The sequence below is a fragment of the Lathyrus oleraceus genome, chromosome 2 (assembly GCF_024323335.1).
Source record: "Lathyrus oleraceus cultivar Zhongwan6 chromosome 2, CAAS_Psat_ZW6_1.0, whole genome shotgun sequence".
Classification (NCBI taxonomy): Eukaryota; Viridiplantae; Streptophyta; class Magnoliopsida; order Fabales; family Fabaceae; genus Lathyrus; species Lathyrus oleraceus.
In genome coordinates, this window is record NC_066580.1 from 270,501,259 (window position 1) to 270,519,426 (window position 18,168).

Below are 18,168 nucleotides of genomic sequence, written 5' to 3' on the forward strand. Positions count from 1 at the left end.
ACCACAAGCAAGTGTGGCGCCCACCACCACATAGAAAGGGTGGCGCCCACCAAAAAGCAATAAGTGGCGCCCACCACAAGCATAGGTGTGGCGCCCATCATAAAGCAATGAGTGGCACCCACCACCAAGCAAGGTTTGGCCCCCACTACCTAGGATTGTGGCACCCGCCACCAAACCACTTCCTCCTTATTTTTCTCCATGCTCCATTTTTCTCGGTCAACCAACCACGCCCATTACGAGATCTTCAAGGCAACTTTCAAGGCAAGGATTAGGGAGTATAAATTAGGGTTTCGGTCTTCAAGAAAAGGACAGTCTCTTTTAGCCATAAATTTTACTGTTAGCATTTTAAGAAGATATTTACTAGTAAAGTGATAGATTCTCCACATCATGGGACTATTGTGACTTTAGTTTTAGCAATCGATTTTTATTCTGTACCAGATTTGTCAAGCGTGCCGCCATTATTTGAATTCAAGAACCAACATTAATTCCAGTCTTTTTGGTCTATTTTCCAGGTTCCATTTTAATTGTTATTTTAATTGCTTATGTTTTGTCTTATGTTTAATCATCGTAATAGCATGTTTGTGTTTAAACCCATGTCTGGCTAAACCATTCGATATCGGTATGTAAAGACCGTCATAATGACGGGATTCATTAATAATTGGTGTTGATCTTTATAAAATATTTTTCTGGTTATAGTTTCTTGTTTTAAAATTAAAATTGTTTTCGTACGAGAGTACAAAGCAAACAAGGTTACGGTCAATAACACGAGAGTGTGAGATTTTAACCGGATAGCTGAAACTAGGCATTAATTCTAAACACAACGAGAGCATTTTAGAACTTATTGATTTCCAAAAATTACTTTTAATTCAAATGAGAAAGCGAGAGCAAAGCATTCTGTTTAAGAGTATAGTCAGAGTCAATAACACGAGAGTGTGAGATAAAGTCTTTTAAATCAATAATTTCTACTGAAGAGTATTTTAATAGTTAAGATTACGCCAACTATTTAGCGAATCCCCAAAGTTTGATGAGTTACATACGGATATCCCGCTATTAAATATTTCTGTTGAAGTTCAGTTTCGTTAATATTTATTTCTCGTTGTCCCTTAAACGCTAGAGAAATCATTAGCCTTAGATTTACGTAGTAACATTAGATAATGGTAAGTTCGATTTTTAGTACTTTGGGTTCCATAATCTTTAAAACTACGCGATACGACTGTGTACTTGCAGTCACGAATCCTACAGACATACTAAGTCGCGATCAAGTTTTTGGCGCCGTTGTCGAGGACTAATTTAGTCGATATCGTAACTCCAGTGTTGCGCAATATAGACTAAGGCAAACAAAACTATTTCCCTTTTTAATTGTCGATTGTATGCCAAGTACTTGCTCTCAAGGCGAGAAATTAAAGCTACAAATCCATGAACTTGAGCATTATCTAAGATTAGAACGCCGGATATTAAGTACAATCTTCCAGATCATAATATTCGTATTCCCGAACCAGTTATAGAACCAAAGATGGTTGAAGGACCGCATAACCGTCCTCTCAAGTACTATGCCATCCCTTCGCAGGATGAACCGCATAACATCACCGATGCCCCTGCCATCGAGGCAAAAAAATTTGAGCTAAAGCCTTTGTTGTTGTCAGCCGTACAGCAAAACCAATTTTCCGGTAGTCCCACGGAGGACCTGAACCTACATTTGTCTGTGTTTTTGCAATACGATTAAGATTACGCCTTTTCCCTTTCTCATTAAGAGATAGAGCTAGAGCTTGGCTTCAGTCCCTACCATCGAAATCTGTCACTACGTGGAACGAGTTGAAGAAAGTTTTCTTAGCACGATATTTCCCACCTAGTAAAACGGCTATGCTAAGAGCCCAAATAAACGGGTTTAAACAAAAAGACAACGAATCTCTTTTTGAAGCATGGGAGAGATACACGGACATGATGAGGCTTTGTCCACATCACAGTATAGAAGAATGGTTGATCATCCATACCTTTTACAATGGTCTCTTGTACAACACAAGATTGACAATAGATGTCGCCGCAGGTGGCGCACTGATGGACAAACCCTACAATAAGGCTTATCAACTTATCGAAAGCATGGCCCAGAATCACTACCAGTGGGGAACTGAAAGAACCTCCGTAGAGAAACCTCCAACGAAATGCGGTATGTACGAAATAAGCAGTCTTGACCATGTCAATGCTAAGGTTGATGCCCTCACTCATAAGATAGAAAACCTGACCTTAACACCCGTAACCACTGTGGGTGTCGTAGCTCCGAATTGCGAGATATGCGGAGTTCCTGGGCATGCTGCCCCTGAATTTCATCTTTTGACAGGAATCTCCATAGACCAAGGGAATTATGCTCAAGGAAACCCTTACTCAAACACCTATAACCCAGGTTGGAAGAACCATCCAAACATTTTGTACAAAAACAACAACGCATTATATGCACCTAACCAAACACCTGTTGTACCACCAGGATATCATAAAGCTGCCACAACTGCTCCAAATGCTCATAGCTACCCAAGCCTAAACAAATAAGGATCTCCTAAATAAAAACATACACACTGTCGCATTACGCGAAAAACCGGCGGGAAACAAGAACAACAGAGCCGCCACCGTGCGTTATTTATCCCAAAAGAGGGAAAGGAAACGCTTGAAGTAAACCTGGAAAGGACATGGTCTCGCGACCAAAGAGAATGGGATCGGGAGTCGGTTATGCGAAGGGAAGGTATTAGCACCCCTACGCATCCGTCGTACTCGACGGGATCCACGCGCAATAGGAAGGAAAATGGTTGCTGAAAACACTACTCACACACACACACACACACTGGCTGAAAGAGACACAGGAAAACAAACAAGACTGACTCGGCAGGATACCGCATCCTGGGCCTACTTAGTCTATCAGGCATAGACATCAGAGTCAAAGTAGTTCGGACTGGGGAAACGACACATGCTCGCTAGAATATCGCATCCTATGCATACGTATCTTCTTGGACGAAGAAGAATCAGAGCATTCGTAGCTCGGCTAACACGCACACAAACAAACACAGGCAAAGGCAAACGTGGAGCCCGAATGCCAATCACTGGACTTACATCAGCATCCGAACCAAACAAACCCACACTGGAACCCGAATGCCACTCGATGGACTTACATCAGCTTCCAGGCACACAACAACACACGCAGAGGGGTTGAAGACACAAAGGGTTGAAAAAGAAAAAGGGCGCCCGGAGAGATCAGCTCATCTCCTGCCTACGTACCTCATCTGGTATGAGGATCAGGGCGACGTAGTTCCCCTACGCAGGGAAAAAGGACTAGCCTAACCAGATAACAGAGGGAGACACAACTAGGGAGACTACGACTCGAGCCTAGATGTTATCATGCAAATTCATCCCTAAGTTAAGGTTTCTAGCTAACTTGCACAGGAAGCAAGCCTATCCTAATCATGACTTGCACAGGAAGCAAGTCAAACTAAACCTAACTTGCACAGGAAGCAAGTCAAGCAAACACACAAGCACAAGTAGCACACACTATACACAAGCAATGGGCTCACACAAAGGTTAGGCATTGAAGCCAACTGGAGTAGGGTTAATGGTGCTCTTAACCTTGACATTGAGAGCCAAGGTGAAGCAGATGAAAGGTGAGTGAAGATGAGACTTCACAGCTCTTATCCCTGGCCTGGGAGAGCTTAAGACAAGAATGTGTGGGTTCAGAAAGGGGGAACCCTTCTACACATTTGATACTGACTCAACTGTACAATTGTACAAAATCTTGGGTTTGTATCTGCAATGCATCAACACAGTGGTGTGAGCAAAACAGATGACACACAGAATAGCAGGGGATAGGTTGCATATCCCTTGGGTTCTGCTAATTGCCTCTTCACTTAGGAGGTCTTTGACTCTATACAAGGACAAATGTAAACAGTCACAAACATTGCCTCTTAAGGAGGACTTCAGACAGTTGCCTGGCCAAGTAACAGGCCAGGTCTTCCAGACTACATGAAGATAAGAAAATATACCTCAATGCAAATTGCTCTTAAGCAAAGCAAAGCAAAGTTCACAAGGAACTAAAAGCAACTAAAGGTACCTGAAACCAGTCAAACAACATTAGTATACAAGTCAAAGTTACATCAAAATGAAACAGAGGTCAACAGTCAACACAATCAAATAAGTGTGCAATGCACAAGGCTCAAGGCATGTGAACCAAGCAACCTACAAAACAAGCAAGTTAGTCATTATAATCAATCAAGCATTAATCAATTTGTATTGATCTCTCTAAGGCAATTGCTTCTTATCCTGAAAAATGAACTCAAACATGAGTAACAGGACCACTAGGACAAGCCTAGGGTCAAAAGGGGATGAAAAAGTCAAAACAGCAAATGAAATCCAATCAAAATCATATTCAAACAATCAAGAAACAAACTCAATTGGTTTCACAATCATATCAGTCATCATGCTGATTTCATAAGCAAAATAGGTCAAGGCATGGCATATGGAAGCTCATAGAAGTCAACAGCAAGACTCAACTCAAAACCAATCATAAACAATTCCAAAAATTCTCAAATAATTCATGATCAAACATCATCCATAACATGATAAGCACACCAAATTTCAGCTCAATTGGATCATGGGAAGTAGGGAAATGAAAATCAGAAAGGCAGGGCAAGTTCAAACATGCTCAAAGAAGTCAACCAAACATGTACCAACTTCAATAAATCATAAATCAGTGATAGAAAATGATAAATGAATGGGACTAAAACCATGATAAACCTTAAGATTTCTACTAATCACATGTCAAATTTCATGTCCATCCAATAATGTATGAGAATTTCACAAAGCATATGGCATCAAGTGTCACAAAAGTCAACATTTTGGTCAAACAGGGGAGAAAATCCAAAAAAATTAGGAAATTCCATCAATAATTCCATAAAAAATCACATGTAAACTAGACATCCACAAGTATGTTCATGCAAAAAAATCAGACCAAATTGAGTTCATTAGGCAAGGTAAATAAAATCATGAAGTTGGACATCAATGGTGTGACACATATTGTCACACCCTAATTCAAAAAATCATAACTCACAAACCAGCAATGATAAATTCACAAACTCTACACCAAAATCACCATGAATGTGTCTAGTTTGAGCACAAAACATTTCAAAGCCATTGGATAAAGCATCATCATTTCACAATTGATTTGGCAAAGGGTACAGAAAATGGACACATGAGCAAAACCCTAGCACAAATAAAAAACCATCCATGCCAAAAATCTGGAAAATATATGATAAAAAACTAGAGATTATGATGAACAATATGCAAAAAATCCCATGAATTTTGGATCAAAAATGGTTGACTTATGAATTTTGTAAGATTGTGTAGAAAATGAAATAATAATTGAAGAAATAATGTGATTAAACAAATAATTAAATCCGGGCGTGGCATTATTGTAATTAACTCGTCCCTTAAGTGAAACGCTGCGTTTCACTTAAGGGAAGGAAATGTTCTGATTGGCTCATGGGCGATAGAACAGTGGACGCATGCAAAAACACGTTTGAAGCAAAATCTGGGCAAGGCAACTTAGGGTTCATGAAGCTACAGTGTATCTTCATCTTCATCAAGATCGTGAAAAATTATTTTGCCCAAAAATGGAAATCAAATACATCACTCGACACATCTAACATCACACATCAACATTCCAACAGCCATTTTCCCTAATTCAACTTATCATGGAAGAATCATGCAAAAACATTTTCATACATCAAGTTTCAAATCAACATATCTTTCAGAATACTCAACCATTTTCAGAACTACGACTACCAATGAACTCAGCATACAAAGATCTTGCTAAAGCATACAATAATTTTGCAAATGGTCATGGTCGAAAACTCACCAAATTTGAAGAACAGTTGTGATTCTGATGTTGTTTGGTGGTAAATGCTCGAAACAGATGCTCCTCCCAGCTCTAGATGATGAATGGATGAAAGCTTTTGGCTCAGCAATGCTTGGTTGTGCTCAGAACTTGAACTGCCATGAGAGAGAGCTCTAATGGAACAGTAGTGCAAATGGCCTTACAGTCGTGTTCTTGTGCTTGTAAAAGCTTGACAAAGGTTGGTGGATGATGGCATAAACAAACCCAGCTCGAGTTCTTTGAGGTTTTTTAGAGAAAATTCAAATGGAGTCCAAAATGAGTTTTTGAGAGAAAGAGGTTTTTGATCTGTTTGAGTCTTGTGTGCTAGGGCTTTTCAGAGAGAAAATGGAGTATATATTTGCTGTTTAAGGTGCTAAGCTTGATTAGTTTAGGTGGTAATTGGAATTGGCACAAAATGACATGTTTTGGACATTTACTAAAAACCAAGCCAAATTACATGGGGTGTATGAAATGTGCACGAATTGGGCCTTGAACAAACTCTAAACATCATTTCTGAACCATTCCAAGTGGTAAAAACATGGCAAAGGCTTAATTTTGAAAGTTCATTTTTTTACCTCACTTAAATAATTCATGCTACTTCAAAAAGTTCCATTTTTATTGGTGAGTTTTTGGTAAATGGTGATGACAAATTTGGAAAGAGGGCATCAAATGTGACTTGTAGCAAAAAACCCCACCCAATTTGGCCAAATGGTTTGGGAGATATGCCTCTTTGAAGTTCAAAAATTTCTGAAAATGATTTGACCATAACTTGCCAACCATACATGGGAAATGAGTGTTCTTAGGCTTTTTGGAAATGGGAGAACAAGATCTTCAACTTTCATGTTGGGCAAAAATTCATTTGAAGCTTGTATCATGATGTAAGTTTGAGGATAAAGACTTTCCATTTTTGGCAAATTCCAATTACAAGTCAACTTTCTATTTTTGGAAATTCCTTGTTTGACTTCAAATTCTTCAATGATGATGCTTGACATGATATATGAGGCTTATATGGACATGATTGAGGCCTCTCAAACCAATTCCCACCATCCAATCACTGATTAAATGCACAGTTTGACCAACAGTTGACTTGCTAGGGTTTCTGGTGGACTGCACACTGACTGATGACTTCTGAGCAATCAAACCTTGACCAAATCACTTCAAAAGGACCCCTAGGTCATGTGAACATGTTGGACCAACCCTAGGGCCTTGTCTCATTGGAAAATGCACTTGCTTGCTTGATGGACTGATCTCCTGACCAGTTTGACCTAATTCTGTCAGTTGAACTTGCACTTGGGAAAAGGACAATGCAATGTTATGCAGTGGACTATGTTAATGTTATGACCTAATATGAGAATGTATGTACAACGATAGGTGCAAATTTGAGGTACTACACACACTAGTGAGCAAATTAAGCAATTAGCAAACAAAGTAGACGCTTTAGCCACCCATAACAAAATGTTAGAAACACAAATTTTGCAAGTGGCACAACAGCAAGCACCTACTGCTGCCCCTGCAGGTACAGTTCCTGGACAGCCATAACCAAACTCTAAAGGTCATGCAAATGTTATTATACTACGAAGTGGGACAGAATTGGACGGACCAACCGACTCTAGATTTCAAAATCCAACCATGCACCAAGACCCTGGTAAAATAACTGAGAAGGAAAAGGAACTAAAGGAAAAAAAAAGCGAAGAGGCCATAGAGAAAGAAGAATCATATGTGCCTCTACCACCGTATAAACCTCTTATCTCGTATCCTCAAAGATTTGTTAAGTCCAAAAGTGTAGGGCAATTCAAGAAATTTGTAGAGCTTCTGAAAAAATTGAATATCACAATACCTTTTACAGAAGCTATCACTCAAATGCTTTATTAAGGAGATCTTATCTCGCAAGAAGAAAATCGAGGATAACGAAACCGTTACACTTACTGCTGAGTGTAGCGCTATAATTCAAAACAATATGCCTCCTAAGCTGAAACACCCAGGGAGTTTCTCCATACCTTGTGTAATCGAAAAGTTTGTCATAGACAAAGCTCTATGCGACTTAGGAGCCAATATTAGCTTAATGCCATTGTCCATATGAGAAAGGCTTAAAATGGGAGAGTTGAGACCAACTAAGATGCCCGTAGAACTAGCTGATCGTTTTGTTAAATTTGCTGTAGGTATGCCAGAGAACATTCCAGTGCGCATAGGTAAATTCTATATTCCTACTGATTTCATAATCATGGACATAAAGGAGGATTCCAATATCCCTCTCATATTAGGAAAACCATTCTTAGCTACTGCCGGAGCCATTATAGATGTAAAGAAAGGCAAGCTAACCTTTAAAGTTGGTGAAGAAAAAGTCGAATTTATTTTGACGTAATTCTTAAAGGCACCAGCTATAGACGATACATGTTGTCTGCTAGATGTCATCGACGAATGTGTAAGAGAAATGGAGAATGAACAAACCTCATACTTCGAAATATTGAAGATTCCAATGCCTCTTATTTGTGAAGATGAAAATTGGCGTGAGGAATACCAAGATGACAGTTTAAGTGAATGTCTAGCACTAACACCCAATCATATGCCTTGCCCAAAGAAAACAACATTATAACTTAAAATGCTACCCAAAAATTTAAGGTGCAAATTCCTAGACACTAAACTCGAGCGACCTGGAATAGTTAACACAAACTTAGGACAAATAGAAACCGAGAAACTCCTACTTGTTTTAAGAAAATATCCAACTGCTTTAGGCTATAATATCTCAGATCTAAAAGGAATAAGTCCTTCATATCCATGCATCGCATTATGCTAGAGGAAGACAGTAAGACCTCTAGAGAACATCAAAGAAGGATAAATCTCATTCTGAGTGACATAGTAAAGAGAGAAGTGCAAAAAACTATTAGAAGCAGGAATTATATACCCGATATCTGATAGCCAATGGATCAACCCAGTACATGTCGTGCCAAAGAAGGGAGGTGTCACAGTTGTTAACAACGAAAAAGGTGAATCTATAGCACAAAGAGTGGTGACTGGAAGCAGAGTGTGCATTGATTATAGAAAATTGAAAGCCACTCTAAAGGATCACTTTCCTTTACCTTTTATTGATCAAATACTTGAACGATTGGCTAAGTATTCTCACTTCTGCTATTTAGATGGTTATTCAGGATTCTTTAAAATCCCTATTCATCTTGAAGACCAAGAAAAGACAACCTTCACTTGTCCTTATGGTACATTCGCCTATCGACGAATGTCGTTTGGACTATGTAACGCTCCCGCAACATTCCAAAGATGCATGATGTTAATTTTCGCTGATTTTATAGACGACATCATGGAAGTATTCATGGACGATTTCTCTATTTGTGGGCAGAGTTTTGAAGGATGTTTATCGAATCTAGAAATGGTACTTGAAAGATGCGTAAAATTTAATCTCGTGTTAAACTGGGAAAAATGCCATTTCATGGTCCGACAAGGAATCGTACTTGCACACATAGTGTCTAATAAGGGGATTGAAGTTGATAAAGCTAAAACAGAAGTTATAGAAAACCTTCAACCTCCGAAAATCGTAAGAGAAATACGAAGTTTCTTAGGACATGTCGGTTTCTACCGACGATTCATTAAAGATTTCTCCAAAATTACCAAACCACTAACTGGCCTATTAATGAAAGACGTTGAATTCATCTTTGACGACAAATTCTTAAAAGCGTTTGAACAATTAAAAACAGCTCTCATCACTACACCTATCATTCAACCACCTAATTGGAGATTATCGTTTGAAATCATGTGTGACGTTAGTGATTATGTCGTAGGCACAGTCTTAGGACAAAGAAAGGATAAAAAGCTTCATGCAATATATTACGCAAGTAGAACCTTAGATCCTGCGCGGATGAACTACGCCACCACAGAAAAGGAACTTTTAGTTGTCGTGTTCGCTTTGGATAAATTTCCTTCTTACTTAGTAGGAGAAAAAATAATTATCTATACGGATCATGCCGCAATTAGGTACCTATTAAGTAAAAAGGACGCCAAACCAAGACTCCTAAGATGGATTTTACTCCTACAAGAGTTTGATTTAGAAATCAAAGATTAGATAGGCACTAAAAATGTCGTAGCTGATCACTTGTCGAGGATGGAAGGCATTGAACCTGAACGAGTGCCTATAATGATGATTTCCCTTATGAACGACTCATAGCCCAGTTGGAAAGTAATACAGTTGAATGCTCACTAACTTATAATGATACCGAAACAAATGAAGTCGTGGAAGAAATTTATACTAAAACCACACTGCCATGGTATGTTGTCTTCGTCAACTACTTAGCAGTTGGGGTGCTTCCACCAGACTTAACTTACCAACAAAAGAAGAAATTCTTCCATAATCTTAAAAAATATTATTAGGATGAGCCTCTTCTTTTCAAGAGAGGCGCCGATGGTATCTTCCGTCGATGTGTCCCCGAAGATGAAGTTGAAAATATAATTTCTCACTATCATTCCGCTCCCTATGGAGGACATGCAAGCACTTCAAATACTTGCGCCAAGATCTTACAAGCTGGCCTCTTTTGGCCCACTATGTGGAAACATATCCACATCATGATCATAAATTACAACCGGTGCCAACACACTGGCAACATATCTAGACGCGACGAAATGCCACTTAAAGGCATTTTGGAAGTAGAAGTCTTTGACGTGTGGGGAATTGATTTCATGGGACCATTCACATCTTCTTTTGGTAACAAGTATGTTGGTTCTATGTATTGGCATCAATTTTGATAAAACTTAGTGTTATCACAAGATGTCACGCTTGTAATCTTGACATGTGATATCAGCTTTTTGCAGGTTGTTTAATATGGTTGTGCAGGATTTATTCAAGATGTCAGACCCGATGTTAAGACATGTGCATACAGAACATTCAGTCTGAATGTTATGTGTTTTGTTGTTGCACTTTTCATGCAAGTCTTTGTGTGCTTATGTGGAGATTGCATGCGTTATTCAAGGAGTAATTCTATTTAAAGCCAATATATTCTATTTCCCAAAGAGGAATAATTTGTTACTAATTCCTAGGGAATACGCGTTAGATAGGATTAGGGTTTCATGTTTCCCAGGCCCATTCAGAAAGCTTCTATTTAAAGACCATGTAAACCTTGTGTAATGATACAGAGAATAGACGAACGTTGAAGTCAGTAAGTGTTAGGGTTGTTAGCCTAATGTGTGTTTATGAATTATGATCCATTCATTCATCTTGTTGATGTGTGAATTAGACTGAGTTTTGAGTTGTAATTTGTCCATTCTAAGCTTTGAAGTACGAGTGTATTTGTTTACTTGATTGAAGCTTTTAAGCAAGATCAAGTGTGTGTCCTTGAAGTGTGTCTTCTTTCTTTGTGGTATTTGTTCTAGTATCACTGCTGTGATTGAGGGGGAGTGAGTAGGGTCTCATATCTAAGAGTTCTTAGATAGAAGTCACACGGGTAGAGATTAGGTGAAAAGACTGTAACTTGAAGTTGTTTACTAAGAGTCTTTGAACTAATTCTGTTTAGTGGATTTCCTTCCTGGCTTGGTAGCCCCTAGACGTAGGTGTGTTTGCACCGAACTGGGTTAACAATTGCCTGTATCGTTTTTCAATTGTATAATAATTTTATCCTGTTTACATTTCATCTGTTGTTCAGATATTAGTGTCGTGACATTACCTTCGACATCTCATATCTGATACCAGAATTTCAATTGGTATCAGAGAAAGCATCTTGCTCTTGTTCTGGGTGAGATCTTGGGACATTAATTTCTAGTACTATGAACAGAGACGAAGGATCTATAAACAGACCACCAATTCTGGATGGATCTAACTATGACTACTGGAAACCTCAGATGGTAGCCTTCTTGAAATCTTTGGACAATAAGGCTTGGAAAGCTGTTCTAACAGACTAGGAACATCCGTTCATTACTAAGGATGGAGAAGTCACATCTAATAAGAAGCCTGAGGAAGAATGGACCAAGGAGGAGGATGAACTAGCTCTTGGAAACTCTAAAGCATAGAATGCTATATTCAATGGGGTTGATAAGAACATCTTCATAATGGTGAACAATTGTGAGGTGGCTAAAGATGCTTGGAATATTCTCAAAACCACTCATGAAGGTACCTCGAGAGTGAAGATGTCTAGATTGCAGCTGCTTACTACTATGTTTGAAAATTTGAGGATGAAAGAAGATGAAAGTATTCATGATTTCCATATGAATATTCTTGAGATTTCTAATTCCTCAGGAGCCCTGGGTAAGAAGATGTCAGATGAAAAGCTTGTAAGGAAAATCCTCAGATCACTCCCTAAAAGATTTGCCATGAAAGTGACAGCCATAGAAGAATCTCAAGATATCTGCAAGATGAGAGTGGACGAGCTAATTGGATCCCTTCAAACATTCGAGTTGGGAATGAGTGATGGATCTAAAAAGAAAGTCAAAAGCTAGCCTTTGTGTCAAACACTGAAGATAAAAAGGAAGAAAGTAGTCAGGATGCTGATGAAGGTATGTCAAATGACTTAGCGTTACTTAGAAGACAATTCAACAAAATCTGGAAGAGGATGGATGTGAGGTTAAAGTCTAATGCCAAGAACAACTCATTTGACATTAGTAGGCCCAATGATGCTGGAAGAAGAACAAAAACTGAAGAAAAATCCAAACAGAGCAAAGGAATTCAGTGCCATGAGTGTGAAGGGTATGGTCACATTAGAGCTGAATGTGGGACCTATCTCAAGAAATAAAAGTAGAGTCTTGCTGCTACTTGGCCTGATGATGATTCTGAAACAGAAACAAAAGGAGAATCTGTCAATCTTGTGATTGCCTTGACTAGGAGATGGGGTCCTGATGAAGACTCTAGCGACGATGAATTAACCTTTGATGAACTAGCTAATTCTTACAGGAAGTTGTGTTTCAGAAGTGAAGAAGTGTGTCAACAAGTGGAGAATCAGAAGAAACTGATAACCCACCTAGAGGCTGAGAAGACAGAACACTTAGAAACCATTTCTAAGTTGAAGATCGAAGCCTTGTTCCTGAATTCCAAACTGTATGAGATGACGAAGTATGTCAGAATGCTAAACAGTGGATCTGACACCTTAGACAAAATCCTCCAGGCTGGAAAGATGACAGGAGACATGACTGGCCTTGGGTTCAATGAATCTTCTCTTGATTGTAATCCCTCTGATAGAAAACTAAAGATGTCACATCAGGTGTCTCAACATCACAAGGGAAGACAACATAAAGGAAAACACCAAAGATGGAGATGTCATTACTGTGGGAAATTTGGTCACATAAAACCAGTCTGCTTCAGGCTGTATGGTTATCCTAGTCTTACTCATCAACCTAGACCCAAACAACACATCTCTTCTAACAGAAAACAGTGGGTTCCTAAGGTTGGTGCTACTAACTTGATAGCTTACACTTCCTTCAGAGTCTCAACCAAAGAAGATTGGTACTTTGACAGTGGATGCTCCAGACACATGACTGGAAGCAAAAATCTGTTGATTGACCTTCAATCTAATGTCACCAGCTATGTAACTTTTGGTGATGGAGCAAAGGGTGAAATCAAGGGGATTGGAAAGCTGAACTGTTCTAGAATTCCTAACCTTGATAATGTGTTGCTTGTTAAAGGATTGACTGCAAACCTGATCAGCATCAGTCAACTATGCGATCAAGGTCCCAATGTGAACTTCACAAAAACTGAATGCTTAATTACTAATGCAAAAAATGAGGTGATCATGAGAGAAGTAAAATCTAAGGACAACTGCTATATGTGGATTCCTCAAGAAACTAGCTATTCATCAATATGTGCTCTAGCTAAAGAAGAAGAAGTGAAACTATGGCATAAAAAACTAGGTCATCTGCATCTTAAAGGAATGAAGAAGATCATATCTATTGAAGCTGTCAAAGGAATCGTAAAATTAAAGATTGAAGAAGGAAGAGTATGTGGTGAATGTCAGATTGGAAAGCAGACAAAAATGTCACATCAGAAGATCAACCGGCACAGTTGTAACAAGTCATAGTCTTCGGCTTAGGACACTGTGGACTGATATGACCCACCTCTCCACAGTTGAAACAAGTCATAGTCTTCAACCGGCACTCTGCAGCCAAGTGACCACCTTTGCCACACTTGAAACACTTCTTCTCAGTACTGGTACACTCATGGATACGATGTCCAGCCTGACCACATCTGTAACACTTAGCAGGGGCACTGGAGTCTCCCCCACTAGGTCTCTTCATCCCACTCTATCTCTGGAAACCTTTGCCAGCTGCATACGGTTTTCCACGATCATTCTGATTCTTGCCTTTCCTATCAACCCTCTGCTGATAGCTCTCCGCTCTGGCCTTGGTATCCTATTCAAAAATCCTGCAACAGTCAACCAAGTCAGAAAACACTCTAATCCGCTGATACCCAATAGCCTGCTTGATCTCGGGACGTAACCCGTTCTCAAACTTCACGCATTTTGAAAATTCCCCAGTAGCCTCATCATAGGGAATGTAATACTTCGACAGCTCTGTGAACTTAGCAGCATACTCAGTAACAGACCGGTTGCCCTGCTTCAATTCTAAGAACTCTATCTCTTTCTTTCCTCTGACATCCTCTGGAAAGTACTTCCTCAGAAATCTCTCTCTGAACACCGCCCAAGTGATCTCAGCACTCCCAGCAGCTTCCAACTCAGTGCGGGCAGCAACCCACCAATCATCTGCTTCCTCTGACAGCATATGCGTACCGAACCTGACCTTCTGGTTATCGGCACACTCAGTCACTCGGAAGATCCTCTCGATCTCCTTCAACCACTTCTGAGCACCATCTGGATCGTATGCTCCCTTGAACATTGGAGGATTGTTCTTCTGGAACTCACTCAATTGACGAGCAGCTCCCAATCCCACAACATTCGGATTCCCTCCAAGTACTCCAGCTAGCATACCCAGAGCCTCAGCAATCGCAGCATCGTCTCTACCTCTTCCAGCCATCTCTATTCTGAGTTAATCCAACAAGCTAAAACAATAAGTACTGATAGGGTTACACAACACCTATCACATACAGGGAAACAGAATAATTACGACTCGACTCGACCGACTATGCTCTGATACCACTAATGTAACACCCTTCTAAAATACCCCAATAATTAATTAAAACAACAAAATATGAATCAGAGTAGATATGCAATTTTAGGGTGTCACACTTGACACTTCACACCATTCACCAAAATAATTTGTCATGCTCATTTATTAATCAAAATAAAACATTGCACAATTCGCAGCGGATAGAAATCTAACAACATGCAAACCATGTAACACATTACATGTAAAATTGTTCAACAACCAAAAATGAAAACAAAGTAAAACATCCCGTCCCGATGTTACATATACCAGAGCATGACCCACTAAGGAACTACACTAGACTCCAAGCACTAGCTTCTACTCAATCACTGCTCGTTACCTGAAACATAGTTGTAAGGGTGAGTTCCTCAATCGATATAATAAGCATTATAAAATATCATGCAATGCTAAGTAAATTAACACATTCATCACCCTAATCATATCACACATTCAGCATCGGCAACATCAACTCATAATCATACTTAACACAAACACAAAACACACGTATAATATTGGAATACATCCATTCATATTATACGCCATACATACATTATGAAATGAGACTCCATGCATGCGGTACCAACTATTCGTGAACACATAGTTCAACCTCACCGATCAAACCCAGATACGGCTACCAAGCTCACTAGTCCCACTCATTTGAGACCTAGTGACTCACTCACTAATTCCTCACCATGGGAATTAGCTACCACCATAAAGGCTATGCCATGCACGCTAAATCACCTAGCATGCAAACATCAACAACAATCCACAATGGACATATGCTCACACTCTAAGCCATAAATAGTCCATCCACAATTGCATACATAATAGATATATTCACAGCATTATGCATACCATCATACATCATCAGCATATTTATCACAGAATCATATCATGTCATGCCAAATAATAAATCACAGTATTAGCACACTCTACTAATACCTATACTGCTCAAAACAATGGGAAATGATCCCTACTATATCATACATGCAATATATCATTCACCAATATAGGCCAATCATCATATATGTACACAATATTTAAATATCAATTTTTCACTTTTCAAACAGTGTTAACCGGTTAACGCCCTGGGTTAATCGGTTAACGCAAAACAGAATGCGCTTCTTGGCAATTTTTAACAGTGTTAACCGGTTAACGTCCTGGGTTAACCGGTTAACGCAAGACAAAATGTAATTTTTCAATAACGCAACAGTGTTAACCGGTTAACGCCCTGGGTTAACCGGTTAACGCAAAACAGAATGTTGTTCCTGCGCTAACACGAAACAGAATGCAGATTTACCCGCATTTTTCGCCGTTGGAGGACTTCCGGACCTCCGATTTCGATTCCGTAAAAAGCTACACGTCCATAAAATTACGACTCACCCAAATATAGATTCATTCACAGTTTTAACATAATTTATTCATCACAATTTCTAACCTTATTACATCTAATTCCTACGAATTTTCTTCAATTATAAACCCATATCTCATTCATCCATAAGTTTACAATTTGCAGCATTCATCATCCTAATTAGAGTCGATTCAATGGCTTATTACTACCCATTACATGTTAACCCATAATGCCCATTAAACGACGATAAACCCCCCTTACCTGAGTTAATCCGGCAAATCCTTTAACTTCAAGCTTTTCCCTTCTTCAACCCTTTTTCTCTTGCTCTTCCTTTTTGCCCTTTTTTCCACTTTTTAGTCGCTTCTCTTGTAATTCCAGCAAAAGCAAGCTCTCAAACTATCTCTACGGTCTTCTCCTCTAAGCCCTAACTCACAATGCCTCTTGTTCTCTAAACTCCTTATTTTTCACGTGTAAAAACCTTTTTACTAAATGGGACTCTTTTCTGATTCCAAAAGTCGTTCCAATTCCAACTTTATTATTCCAATAATAATAATCCAATAATATTCCAATTATTTAATTAAATTAATAAATATACTAATAATAATATATATGAATGGTTTATCTTTTATTTTGAAAAATAATACCCTCTCATTCATATTATCATCATAATATACTATTAAACTTAAATTAAATAATTATCATATTTTATCGGGGTGTTACACAAGGATACACTCAAGTTGAAGGAGTTGACTTTGATGAAACATTTGCTCCTGTAGCTCGCATGGAGTCCATTAGATTATTACTAGGAGTGGCATGTATTCTGAAGTTTAAACTGTTACAAATGGATGTGAAAAGTGCCTTCTTAAATGGCTACTTGAATGAGGAAGTATATGTTGAACAACCAAAGGGATTCACAAACCCAAATCTTCCAAAGCATGTGTATAAGTTGAGGAAAGCTCTTTATGGGTTGAAACAAGCTCCTAGAGCTTGGTATGAGAGACTCACAGTGTTTCTCATTGACAATGGGTACAGAAAGGGAGGCATTGATAAGACTTTATTTGTCAAAGATGAAGGAGGAAAGCTCATGGTTGCTCAGATCTATGTAGATGATATTGTGTTTGGTGGGATGTCAAGTAAGATGGTTCCACATTTTGTTGAGAAAATGCAGTCTGAATTTGAAATGAGCCTTGGTGAACTGACCTATTTTCTTGGCCTGCAAGTCAAGCAGATGGAAGATTCTATCTTTCTATCTCAAAGTAAATATGCCAAGAATATTGTTAAGAAGTTTGGCATGGAGAATGCAAGCCATAAGAGGACACCTGCTCCTACTCATCTGAAGGTGTCTAAAGATGAAAATGGGGTCAGTGTGGATCAAAGTCTCTACAAAAACATGATAGGGAGTTTGCTATATCTTACAGCAAGCAGACCTGACATTGCTTTTGCGGTAGGTGTATGTGCTAGATATCAAGATGAACCAAAGGTGAGCCATATCAACCAAGTGAAAAGGATCCTGAAATATGTCAATGGCACTTGTAACTATGGGATGCTATACACTAATGGATCGGAATCTGGGCTGTCTGAATATTGTGATGCTGATTGGGCTGGAAGTGTTAATGATATGAAAAGCACATCAGGAGGATGTTTCTTCTTGGGGAACAACTTAATATCGTGGTTTAATAAGAAACAAAATTGTGTTTCGCTGTCTACTGCTGAAGTTGAATACATAGTAGCTGGAAGTAGTTGTTCTCAACTGGTGTAGATGAAACAAATGTTGATTGAATACAATGTCACACAAGATGTCATGACATTGTACTGTGATAACCTGAGT

General features: G+C 39.0%; 1 non-coding gene across 1 annotated transcript; it reads right to left on the minus strand.

The window, feature by feature from the left end:
• Nucleotides 1–1,860: 1,860 nt before the first annotated feature.
• LOC127125128 (small nucleolar RNA R71) lies at nucleotides 1,861–1,967 on the minus strand. Its single transcript, XR_007804587.1, has one exon. It is a non-coding gene; the product is annotated as a small nucleolar RNA R71 (small nucleolar RNA).
• Nucleotides 1,968–18,168: the final 16,201 nt, after the last annotated feature.